At 33.1% G+C, this 13,901-nt stretch overlaps 1 protein-coding gene and 1 non-coding gene across 14 annotated transcripts in view; both read right to left on the bottom strand.

Moving 5' to 3' along the window:
- The window catches only part of LOC110372116 (uncharacterized protein), a 347,254-nt gene that overhangs the window by 127,370 nt on the left and 205,983 nt on the right, over positions 1-13,901 (bottom strand). Inside the window, exon 1 of one of the 13 annotated variants that reach the window (XM_064038480.1) lies at positions 6,061-6,340. The exons of 11 other annotated variants lie outside the window; for them this stretch is intronic. The gene's annotated coding sequence lies outside the window, so the exon portion shown is untranslated. Of the gene's footprint in view, positions 1-6,060; positions 6,341-13,901 lie in introns of those variants that run through there. One more of the 13 variants, XM_064038479.1, reaches the window with a different exon arrangement.
- Trnam-cau (transfer RNA methionine (anticodon CAU)) lies at positions 12,439-12,510 on the bottom strand. Its single transcript has one exon. It is a non-coding gene; the product is annotated as a tRNA-Met (tRNA).

Raw genomic sequence — 13,901 nt, 5'->3', positions numbered from 1 at the left:
TTATAAAAGCAATGCATGGAGTAATTTGTGAGTAATTTATATGTCCTCAGTTTAATTCCACTCTCAACTTAAACATGAATATGTTAAAACTATGTTATTTTTTACAAAGTAAACTAAAGGAAACTAATATCAATTAACATTAAATTGCAACAGAGTAAGAACGTATTTCATTAGTATGCCCAACTAAATGAAATGAAAGAGAAACATTGTTATGGAAACGAAAACTAAGTAGAAATGTACAATTGAAAACGTTTTCTACGAAGTATTTCTCTTCTTTGAAGATGTAATTTATCCGTGGATGGTAAAGGATATTCAACTTTCGATACACTAATGAATAATATGTGCAGTAATACAAATAAAAGATTAGAGTGGTCTTCGGTAAGATTTTCTATTAAAAAAACCTTTTGGTTTGTTTGTACACCAAAAACTCCGAAACTACTGAACCACTACTACACTATCCCTGAGTAACATGGGCTATATTTTATCATGGTACGGGGAAGAGGTTTTCCTGAAACCGCGGAAAACAACTAGTGTTGTAGGTATAACCTAATATTATTCTAAGTTATTGACGATAAGATAATGAAAACCTATCTATTTCTTAAGACATTATAGTGAAACTAAATTCCTTTAATCTTCACAAAATACTGCCAAACAGTACAATAATCCCTCATTTCCAAATTGATAGAAAACAAAAGACGAATGACAATAGCAGCCGCCTATTCTGTAGCCTACAGACGAAAATCAACCTTATTCTAAAGAGATAAGAACTATTGAAGGAATCAAGGATTTCTTATTCATTTTGTGTGACATTTGATTAAGTAAATGTGCGTTTAATTAAATTAGTGGATCAATATTGATTTGATATTGTACTTTGAATTTTGCCATTATTTTTGGTAAAAGTTATACTAGCTTTTGCCCAAAACTTCGTCCACGTGGACTTGGGATATTACCCGTTTCGTTGTTTTATTATTGATTCGGATACGTGGCAACGAGTTATGAGTATTTGAACACTTTGAGACAAAAGCACTGTGAAAACTTAGTACTTTAGTTGAATGGTTGTTTTCAATAAAATAAATGTCAATATTTATATTGTTTTCAAAACGCTCCGATCGATAAAGTAGCAGTCTTTCATATTACCAGTTACTACAGAAAATATTTTACTTGTGTTAAAGAATGATCTTAATATTAAATAAAAACATTATAAGACTGTCTTATTAGCCTCTGGGAGGGCAAAGAAATTATTTAATAGAAACATTCCATTGTTATTATTATCCTTTTTGCTATTCGTTCAAAGAGAGTTTTTGATAAGACATTTAAAACAAAAGAAAAACACGCTCTTTAGGAATACATAGTTAAAAGACTTTCCAATTCCTTTGTTTCGTATTTTTCTGTAAAAAACGGAAATGAAAGGAATTATTCGTTTGTTATTTTTCAATTTACTTGGCTTGAAAATATAGTTAATTGGTGAAGGTTTTAGTTAACTTTTACATAATTCTCTTTTCCTCCAAACTATTTCAAATCTATAAAGACGAACCCTTACAAATGATAATCAATTAATATTTGGTCGTGAATTAGCTACTTATAGCAAACAATACTTCTATACACACATAAAAACAAAAACTAGAGGTATTATCATTTATCTTAGAGGTCAACTAAACCTAGCTTTCAAAGACAAAAATCCAAAACAATTGAAAACAAATGACGTGACACAATGAGACTCATTCAAACATTGTCTAACTAAAGATTAATTATTTTACTTTCAACGTAACGACCGCAAAGACCCAGTCTAGACGCGTTTTGTGTAAACCGCTGAAATTACTCATTCAAGAATATTTTATAACAACCTGCCTAAATATGGATGGTTATAAATAAAGATTTTTACTAAAAATAGGTTTCGGTTCAGCGAAAATGAAACAATGAATGTTAAAAGGAGGTTAGAGTGCGGTGACTCCTGTAAATTGAAAAGGTTGTAGTTATTTTTTATATTTCGATAATCACATTGTTAGTGCTGAAAATATAATTTAGTTTTTATCAGACTAGATAAATAGAATCTGATATTGAATTATTATAGATGAATAAGTACTATATAGCTTATTATTTAATCTATACTAGTATTATAAAGCTGAAGAGTTTGTTTGTTCGTTTGTTTGAACGCGCTAATCTCAGGAACTACTGGTCCGATTTCAATTAATTTCTTTCAGTGTTAGATAGCTCATTTATCGAGCTACTTTTTATCCCGGTACGGGAAATAGTTCCCACGGGATGCGGGTGAAACCGCTGGCAGAAGCTAGTAAAAAATATGGAGCAAAGTTATTCCAAGTTTAAACGCGGCAAAATGTATGGTTATTTCTTTATTATTCCTGGTGTAATTCGTATTTATTAATTATAATATATAGAAATATAGTTCCAATCAAAACAAAGTTCCTAGAGCTTACACAATATGCATTGTTATAAGGTTATTCTATACGCTAGGCTGTAACCTTAACCATTGATGCGTTAGTTAACAAGCGGTCCGTTCCTCAGTCGGCTTGTAGCGTGCCATATTGCTGGCGGCATATTGACCGAAACGAAGAGGCCTGTAGGCTATACTAACTAGTAAACTAGAGGTAGTAGGGTTAGGATATTCTAGATATAATATATTCACTTAAATTTTGACCGTAGTTTCTGTGATCTAAACCTTTCAATGAGTACAATATAAAACATGGAAAGCATTGAAGACGTTTTCGATAGTATTCGATGGATACTCAAGCTCATGTTTAGTTTTGGAGCAATTTTTGGTTTAAAGCACCGGGACAATGAAAAAAATCACAAGAAGTTTTATCCTGTAACGTGTAAACAAAGGGTTCTAGCTTTCACCTACGTTTTGAGGGATCTTCTTATCGCAAATGGATACAAAGTATAGCGTATGTGTTATTCTGATACACAAGCTTCATCCAAATTTCATCAAAATCCATTCAGAAGATTTTCTGTTAAGTAGGAACAAATATCCATGCATACCAACTTTCACCTTCACAATATTAATTAGTAGGACATAATACACGTCTGAAACCACAGACATGATATTAATTATCTGCATACAAGATGATCTACATACAATTACGTATAACATCGTAACAGTTACTTACTTATTACCAAATCACTGGTTTGAATCACGACCAATTATCTTGTTTAACACAACAGTGAGTTTGTTTATATATTAAACATTATTATACAGTTGTATATATTTAGTAGACCCGTGATAATTTAGTACAATAGTGTAAATTATTGTATGTCTTATTGTGTTTATGTTAGCAAGGATCAGCATAGCCATCCAACGAGGTACCTAATGCTGTCAGCCTTTTGGGTACGCTCCCAATCGACAACGATGGGGATGAATTTTTTGACGCTTTTTAGTTATAGTGTTTTGTTTTACTAAGATATTTTTGTATAATCTTTGTTGGCAGTGTAAAATGGCGTTTCCAGATCAGGCCAGGTGTCAAAAACACAAAGGGTGAGTGCACCTTTTAAGTATAATGATAACAAAACCATAACCAGCCGTAAAACTGCCGTCTATTGGTCAAATCGGGGATTCGACAACGGAAAGTGATTTGATTATCGTTATAGTTGAATGGTGCAACTCACTGAAAGTATTTGAAATCTGAAGTGAAGAATTAAAGGTTTCTAGAATATTATGCAGGTAGGTAACTATGCAAATCATAATTTTCTTCATTTCCTATTTACAATTCTTCAGAAAAATAAATATCTTTCATTGGAATGTGTTTTTATTTCTATATATTTATTATTTTATTTTTATTATATTATTGTTTAACCAGTTAACTGTAAGTCGCAACGCAGATATATGTAAGAAACAACTGTTTTTCTATTGTCTGAAAATTACTGGCATACGAGCAATTTAATAAACTGAAACAAAATCCAAGTAAACATCCAGGTACCATAGAAAACATTACTAAGACATCATAACATGTGTCCACTTGCATAATCTACAGTCATAAAATAAAGAGGATACATTATTTTGTTTATTTGTTTGTACCTCAAAGCCTGTGAAAATGCGGAATCGATTTGAAAAATTCTTTCACCGTTGGGAAGCGAAAAGCTCTAAAACTACTGAACCAATTTGAAAAATTCGTTCACTGTTGGGAAATATCTAACATTATCCCCGAGTAACATAGGCTATATTTTATCTGCTTAAGAGCAGTAGTTCCTACGGGACACAAGTGAACCTGTAGGAAATGGCTAGTAGTAAATAAACAGGTATGTACAGTTACCGGCACGGATATTGAGCTCTCGGCGGAAGAGTGGGGATCGCTTTGCGCACCCGTACGCATAAGGCAATAAGGCAGTAAATCGCTTCTGCGCAGGTGAAGGTCAGGGCTCAATATCCGTGCCGATAACTGTACATACCTGATAGGTATCATAGAAAACATTTACTAATACCATCAAAACACTAGTCCCCTAACATAATCGATTGTACAAAATTAATTCAAAACAAAGGCGTAATCAATTGAATCGGTCTCACATGCAAGTGACACGCCACGATAAGCCTATGTGCACACAGGTACATGTATTGTGGTTGTGCCGTCACAAGCAGTTGTGTACCAGCCTTATATGTTAAGATCGTGGTTCTATTCGATGTAGTAAGTATAATGTAAGACTGATGGCGTGATTGGAAATAGGTGTGTCCTATTTGTGTGGTTGCGATAGAATTACATGTGTTTAGGGCTTTATTTTAAACTTTTTGGCAGAAAATCCGGGGCATTTCCAAAGTGAGTCGATACTGTAAGCCTATGAGCACACAGGTAGGTACAATAGGTACATGTATTGTGTGGTTGCCCCGTCACAAGCAGTTGTGTACCAGCCTTATATGTTAAGATCGTGGTTCTAGTCGATATTATGGTCGGTATAATGTAAGACTTTGGAAAATAGTGTGCTTTAAGCCTTATGTGTTTGATGGTGATAGAGTTAAATGTGTTTAGGGCTTTGTTTTATGCTAAAAATAAAGGGCAGAAAATGTGTATTTATCAAGTTTTTAATTGTATTGCCAATGAGTCACTTTTAAAAGATTTGCCAATTTAACGAATAATAAAAGCGATTTAAATAATGACTGTCTAATAGTGAATTGTACATCGAAGCAAATATAAATTGTTTTTTGTTTTAAATACTATTTTGGATTTAGTACTGTTGAGTACCTTAAGAGAAAGATAACTTTCTTGTATGAACACATTGTAATAGTAGGATTTTTCTAGCAATATAAAGCTTCTACAAGACATCAAAGTAATATCCAGTTCATTCATAACACTGTAACACCTCAATAAAAGTATTATTGTCGCACACATTGTCTGCGGTTATCAGACTATCTCGGATATCGTTTACAAGACCTTACTCAATTTTATATCGACATCAATAATATTTACAAGCCAATACATAACTGTATTGAGATTCATTTGAATATGTTCAACTTATATTTGAATAGAACAAACACTGTTTATAAATAATGTTTTGTTTCTATGAGTGAGTACTTAAAATCTGAGTGCGCTCTTTAAAAATAGTATAATACTTACCTTTATATTTATATACCGAAATATGTATGCCATTGTCACTAGAATATTTTGTTTGTATTTTGTACCAACATGATGGATTTACGTAACGGGTCTAAATTAGTTTAATGCAGCTTTAATTATTTCTAAAATGTCACAGCCTTGTGAAATCTGCTACAAAATATTTATATTTTATGTCGGATTTCGCCCCACGAAAATGTAAATAATATTATGTGTTGTTTTGATTCAATCAAGATACTAAAAAAGGCAAAACATTAGACACACTGTGAGCTCTGTTTGAACACAAAACACCATGATTTATTATTTCAACTGCAGACTCACGTCAGGCACAGATCATTAATTTAATTAATTGCAATGCTGCTTAACATATTGTAATACTACTAATGAACTGACTAATGATATGGTGGCACACTACATAAAAACATTTCTACTACGTTTCATCCTACGCTTTATTTCCATAAAACCCGAAACGTATTTCAAAGCAGACCCCACAAACAGTACATACTCACATCTCACAGTTACACTAACATAATTACACTAGGCGTAAACACACGAAAATTCCTTCGAAAAAACCGTTGACACTCAAAAATTCACGGCTAACACCACCACAAGAATCACATAGGAGCCAAAACACGACACCATTAATTAAAAACCACCTTTGAATTTTCAGAAAAAGGGGGAAAACACTTGCGGGAAAAATTGTACCCCGAGTCGAGAGTTGGGGGCTCGTAGCACGTGACGTACGTCTACGCGGGAGGCGGCCGCGGTGCTAACTGAACCTCCCGTAGTCCCGTTACTATAGCACCCGCCGGCTACGGGCCGTAGCTACGCGCTACGCTGTAGCTACGCGTAGCCTATATGATTGCTGCGGACGTACAAAGTCATGTTTCGTTTACAATGCACGGTTTATGCTAAAGTTGATACATTGTCCGTTTTATGCATATTGCCGGTTTAAAGTATTTGCATTTTGCAAATTGAATAATTGGGAGGGTTAAGCTTCGTAATTTGCATCGTAATTTATTCTTTTATCGGAGGATTAATATTTTTAACTTATTTTTGGAGCAAACTGCTACTTTACAGTGTTAAATATATGCCTTTGTTTTAAATATCCGGGTCGAAAGTATATCGGTATTTGTCCTAGATCGAGACTTAAATAGAAAGGTAAGTTTAGGCATACAGTATGCTAAATAAATCAATATCCAGTCATTATCGAATGTTCCAGATTCCTTCATTTATAGAGGCTGAAAATTTTGCTTAATTTACATAATCAAGTACGGGCCTTACAAAGTTAAAGTTATTGAAACAAGTTTCCAAATTTTGTTTTTGTTAGGTTTCATATTGTTGTAAGTAACAAAACGATACCACATAAAGTTAAAATTTTAGTCGGAACATGCCTACCATGCCTGTAATTATAAATTTAATCACTAAGATATTAGGAAATTATTTATTTTGTCCTCCATCATCATTTACATGTGTTACGATATTTTTAGAAGTTTTCAGATTACAGTGCTAAAATCCATTCAAAGACTTTTAGAAATAGCGAAACAATTTGCATAATTTTGTTACAATTGTTACACAAGGATTTTTTTAGTTTTTATATAAGTCCTACAGTACAACTTGACCGTAACTTAAGATTTCAACTGCCATAAATTCATCATGCCTTCCAAATAAACATAAACAAATATTCATATCCGTCCCATTTCACGGAATATTAACAGCGTGTTCAAAATCACGTGAATATAGTATAAACACGAAATGGCGATACAAGATCAGGCAGAAAAGCTTCAATCTTGGCCGATACGCACAGATGTCCTGACAAATTGCCTCTGCATTAATCATGAGAGCCCAGTACTATGCTCAGTAGTCCTATTTTGAGCGATGTTTGAATTGTAAGTAAATTACTTAAATTCGTAATGTATTAATTAAACAATTATTTTTTTTGTATAATGTTTTGATATAAGTTGGCAAGTATAATAGACGTTAAATTAGCTTAAAGGTAACTTATGATTGATGCAACCTGTTCTTGTAAATGGGTGATCACTGGTCGACCATCTGTCCTATCTTAGACATGGTTGTAGTTTGTAAAGTGTTTAGCCATTCGGGTTCGGCAATCATTTTTAAATATTTTAATCGATATTTGAAGAAGTTGTTTCAAATAAGTCTGAAAGTCTGACATCCAAACCACTCAAAGATATAGGCACAAATCAATTGATACATTATTAAAGTATTTATCTTGGGGCCCTGAATTATTACTGAAGCACGATTCCAGTTTTTTTGAAGATTAGTAAAACCACATAAATCAACCAGTTTAAACACCACGAAACTTCTGTCCCTCCTCTGTACTACAACATTAAGGGCCGTAACACACAGCCGGGCCAGCATTAACCTTAACACATCATACACTAATAGTGTTCGGAGCCAATCACGACGGATTTGCCACCTCACTCATTAACCGAAAGGGTTGATGAATACGAACATTGAAGGGATTTAGTAATGGTCGCCTGGTCGCTGTAAGTCCAGGGGACAATGTTGTATTGCTAATTAGGCCTTATGTGGTTGTTAATAAGGTGGAGTTTACTTTGAGGTTGGGTGGTAATTAATTTTATAATGACTCATCTGCTTTGAAAGTAGGTACGTATTTGTTGGACATAAGACACACCGAAATTGACTAATTGTTAAAGAATGTATTACTGTCTAGATATTTTAACTATAAACATTTCAATATTTGACTGGTATGATGCTTTATTTACTTTAAAAAAATAGGATGTATGTTTACTGACCACTGGATTGAATCAAAAGATCTTTTGAAACCTTAACAGCGTATGTATGTTACATCACAAATCCCACTCGCTATGTTTATTTATGCTATTTTAACGACCTACCATAATACTATAAGTATGTCACAAATAAGTTTCCCACGTAAGTTCACGAGGCAATTTTAAAATTACTATTCAACTGAGTCACGGAATAATGCAAGTGTCTAGCGCCTACGACACTATTATCCAATAACTACATGGCATATTAACCTCTAAAACAACACACAGTAATTTAAACCCTATTTTCTAAGTCATAAGCTTGAAATTCCACTGCGTACTGAAATGTAAATAAGACGTTAACCTCCAAAATAGTACAAGGTAATTTGTGTTTTATGACTTAAGGATTAAGGTTGAGGTTGGATTGTAGGTGTGTAGAGAGTAAAGTATGAATGAACGGCGTGCGCCTACGCAGACAGTTTGATAGGCGAAGGCCTTGAGTGTGGCGCATAGTTTGCAATAGTTTTGTATTCGGGTCTTGGTAGTAAGTACGTAGGTAGGAACGGCTTAGACTTGTGAAGGAACGGTTAAAACTTTGCAAAATGGTAACAGCGCCATCTATCGTAATACAGCCGAAACTAAACGACGTTTATAAAATTTATTTAACTGAATAAGCAGATAATAAATATTATCTACATGCAAAATAAAAAAATAAGCTTCACCAGCTGATCCTATTATTGTCCACACCGACCTGTATAAGAAGATCATCTCCATTTTGTACCTGAAACAATACAACCAATAAACATTATCAAACAGTTCATCAAAAAAAAAAAAAGATTTAGAAGTAAAAAAAAAAAACATTTACGAACAGCCATTATCATAAACATCGACACTGGCATCAAATATTTTTTATGGATAAAGTCATTTTTAGATCAAAGAGGCCTAATCTACATTGTTATCATCAGTAACACAGCTTATTAAAGCAAATAATGTACCTACTTCAACAAATTAATATCTACAAGCAGTACATTTATTTCAGAATAGGTCTATAATACGCCAATCCGAAAACATAAACAGGATACCACACACTCATATAAGAGCCATTAATTTAATTAATAACGTCTCTTCCTTCTATATTTACTGCATCATACATAAACGGCTCACAAAATTAACACTGCAATTAGCCACACAAAATTCAACCTTAACACCTGATCTTTAAGGGTCATTAGAAGTGTAAAACAGTTGGTTTTTATCAACAGAGGTTGGCTACCCACCAAACCAGTTGCATGGAGGTTTTGCAAGCTTTGCTAGTTAGAAAAATACCAGTAAATATGAGCTTTTATAAAAACTACCTACTGTTGAGAGCGTAAATCTGGGTCTACAATAAGTTTATGTATGAATGTTTGGTTAATTAATTTTGAGGATATTAATTAAAAAGTTGGAGGTTCCAACTTTATGGAGAAATGCAAGCATTAGGTACCTACTTGGAACTTATACTTTTTACTTACTACAAAAAAGTTAAACAGACGTTCGTCACGTGTTTAAGAAAATTCGTATAATTCTATAGTTCAAAGGAACCCATTCAAAAGTTAATACACCTCATTCAAAAAAAGGAAAAAGATAACAAATGATAATTCATTAAGACAAAAGAGGACGCTGTCAAAGCATTTCCAATTCCTTTTTTTGGCCAAAAACTCCCTACTGAAATAAGTGGATATCTCCCCTTTATCTTTTTCCTTTTAATAACATCCCAATTTTGGAAAATTTTATCAACAAAAGATTTTCGGTCCTTAAAGTCTCGGTACAGAATGGTTGCTAGGATACGGCACGGTTAACCGAAGTTCTAATTTTACCCCGTTTGATAAAGATTTGGTTAAATACGCTTCAAATACATCAACGTTTTTGTGTATAATGAGATTTGGAGATGAAAACGTCTAGGTAATTATTAGTTAAACGATTTTTGAATTTAGAGTAATTTTAGGTTAAGGGTAGCAAACATAGGATATTGTGATGCAAATAGGCCAAAGCCGAACTACGTATTACTAAATTTTGCTTGGTACTAGACGTTTCATATTTTACAATAACATCTATTACAATTGCTTGTAAAGTATAAAATAAATGAGTTATGCCCGATTCGTCATTTTAGTGATTAGGCATCCATAAAAAACATGTCCCAGTTGGTCATTCGATAAAATATTTTATTTTTCTTAGTCCCAATTGGTCATCCGTACTTTATTTTGTAAAAAGTACTGTCAACAAGATAAGCTTTACAATATTGTAATATGTTTTTTTTTTATTTATGTTGGTTCCGATTATGGCAAGACGCTATTAATGTGAAAAAATTGTGAACCAATTTTTTGAAAATCCCGGTATAACTTATTTTATATATAAAATCAGGTAATAAAACAGAAGCCTTTTATTTTCTAGAAAGAGACAAAATATAGAAGGGGCAAAGTATGGTCCGGTTTCTATTGTTTTGTGTAAGTAACTATTTACTATTATCGGTATTAGCAAAAAAACATGTGGTGTAAATGCATTATTAGTTGGTTATTGAGTGCCCTGGAAGTGTATGTGACTTGTGACCAAAACTTAAGCACATATACCTACATAAATAAAATAAATATATTTTCTCAATTGTGTATGGACAGTAAAGCACTGGTACTCAGCTACATCCGGTTAGACTGGAAGCCGACCCCAACACAGTTTGGGAAAAAGGCTCGGAGGAAGAAGTGTATGGATAGTAAGAACAAGAAGTTTAAGAAGATAATTGAACTGAAACGTTCTGTTTAACCGAACAAGGACCAATTTAAAAGAAAAACTGCAGTATGTACAACACAACTGCAGACTACATTCAAATTATTTTTGTTAATTAAATTTTATATTTATGAATATTTTTATGTATACAATCTCTTTGCTAGTTATGGGTCCCTGGTACTTTTGTTACCGGTACAAAAAGTATCGAGTGACATTTTCGGGTTTATAAAATGCCCATGTTGTCTTCACCTGTGTTTTAATGTAAATTAAAGAGCTATTAAAACCTTTACCTACATCGAAGTTTTTCATTTAAAATTTCTTCTAACACTTTTATTTCTGACGGTACTGTGATACGTGAAATTTTATGCGGGTGACGAATCGGTACTCAAAATTTAAATATTAAATTATTTATTTTGCTCGAATGACCAATCGGGATTTGGTGTATGGAAAAAATAGTTGGTGACCAATCGGTACTAATGACAAATTGGGAATAACTCAAATAAATAGTGATCATCAAAAACCCTCAAAAAGATTTTGCTGAAAGATTTTAACGATGCGACCAAGGTTAAAGATGAAGTATCAATTGCTTATAAGTATTCAATTAATATTATAACGACGGTTTAGGACTTGCGATCGCAGAGAGCCTTCAAATGGAAGCAAAGCAGTTTTTGTGCGTTGGTACAAGTTAATGACGATACGTTAGAAAAGTAAGTATAGGCAAAGAGTTAACTTAAAAGATGCAGAAATATTTTATTTTTAAGATGTAATATCAGTTGTTGTTGCATCCTAATCATATTATTTCTTGTTCTTATAAAACTCAGCACTTTAAGAAACTACTCCAGTTTTTGAAGTTGGTTGAATAAATCATGTTTTGATAAATTTTAAGACAATAATTTAAAATTTCTAAAACAATATATAAAATTCAATTCGTAGCATTCTGTAGCTTCCACCATACATTTATTTGGTGGGTACTGAACGAGCAATATTTTAAACTTGCTAACTAACAGGTACAAGCAATTAGCAGCAGTTTACTCGCTTCATTTTCACAAGGATTAAATAAAATACTGTGATGAACTTTTGATTGGCGGTCCTGTGTTAATATTTTAGCTAAATATAATTAGTGCAGTGAATTTGCTACGGATTTTAAGTTTTGTGAAGCGGCTAATTGAATGAGAAATGTTTATAGTAACAATTAAAAACAAGGTACTTATGCTTTAGAGATGAAAATGTATGAATATGCAATTTGTTGAACCACATTATGAAATCAATAATAAAAAATTATGTATAGTCACTTAACCAGCAAAAATAAATTAAAAAAAAGCTCAACATACCAGAAAAGAGACCAAAAAAACAATAAAAATGTACAAAAAGATTACTAGCAGAGCGTGGTTTCGATCCACGGACCTCTGGGTTATGGGCCCAGCACGCTTCCACTGCGCCACTCTGCTCTTGATACAAAGGAGCGAAATTAGCCTTGACTAGTCGCTACCATTATCTCGATTGCGCATGCGGGTGACGTCATACCGTTACGCGTCTATTACATCAGCCAGCAAGCGATAATGAACTTTACATTGCTTCTATTTAAGACTGTTATTTATAGAACGTCTTTTGTATTAGAACGCTTGCTACTTTTTTTTTCGTCCAATGTACGATTTTTTCAGTCCACACGTAGTCTTTTTATTTACTTCTTAGCACGTGTTTGCTTGGTGATTATTTCCTCATTACATAGACTTATCAATATTGCTTATCAGTTTAGGCTTATACAAGGCGTAGATTATTGCACCTCTATCTACCCATTGAATAATATTTCATCCATATTTTTTAAGATTACAAATCTATAAGGTTTTCTATTCCACGTGGTTTTATACAAATATTTACGTTGCTTTATTCGTAGTTTATTTGCAGTTATCTTTTATTGTGTTTGTCATTGCGTAACAACTATAATTGTAAAATGTATTTACATCTCGGGTCCCCGATTTGCAATCTATAATTATACTAAATTCCATTTAAATACTTTCGGCTTTAAGTTTGAAGTCGCCTTCGGCTTTTAGATAAATAAAAATATTTTTGTAGCCTACTGTAAACACATAAGGAGCTACCTGGGTACATATAACCCTGTGTCCGACACGACCGACAGCCGTAAACACAAACAGAGCAAGTGAGGGTTAAGTACGAGCGTGACATGTCGTTTTGTAGCCGGACCGCTACCGTCATTTTTAACGGGTTAGGATTGTTTATGTAATATTGTGACAGTATTTTCGTAAAATATATTTTTATTTTCGTTGTTATTTAGCACAATTTTACAAAAGTTGATTTATAAAAAAATGAAAAAAAAAAAATACAAAGAAAATTAATAATGCTTCAAAGGATTCTATTAATTTAAGAAAAGGAGATTGGGTTATAGCGTAATTTATAACGAAACTGTTTGAGGTTAAGATTAATTAAATAAAATCTCATGTTTAGCTACTGTGTAACATTGTAACCAAATCACTTCAAATTAAAATAAAATCTTTCATCATTCGGGTTCGCTGATTAATTAGTACATATTTCGTAAATACATGAATTTAACAATTCATAATATACCTACTGACTATTTACCCAATCAAACCAAAATCACTCTTCAATCAATCACACACGGTTCCTTTTTCCACACCACCATCCTCAGGGTGCATGCATCAAAGTAATGTATCCAAAATTAAAGTGGCCCTCCAATTTCCGCCTAAAAATAACAACACCTGTCCCATAAGCGCCCCCTGGCGGGTAATGGCGTGAAGATTTATCTTTTGCCACATGGAATTTTAATGCCATATGTACTGGTAAAAGGACATACGAAGAAATG

This window comes from Helicoverpa armigera, chromosome 16 (genome assembly GCF_030705265.1).
Source record: "Helicoverpa armigera isolate CAAS_96S chromosome 16, ASM3070526v1, whole genome shotgun sequence".
NCBI lineage: Eukaryota > Metazoa > Arthropoda > Insecta > Lepidoptera > Noctuidae > Helicoverpa > Helicoverpa armigera.
The sequence above is the reverse complement of the archived record's forward strand: the minus strand, read 5'-3'. Positions and strand labels throughout refer to the sequence as shown.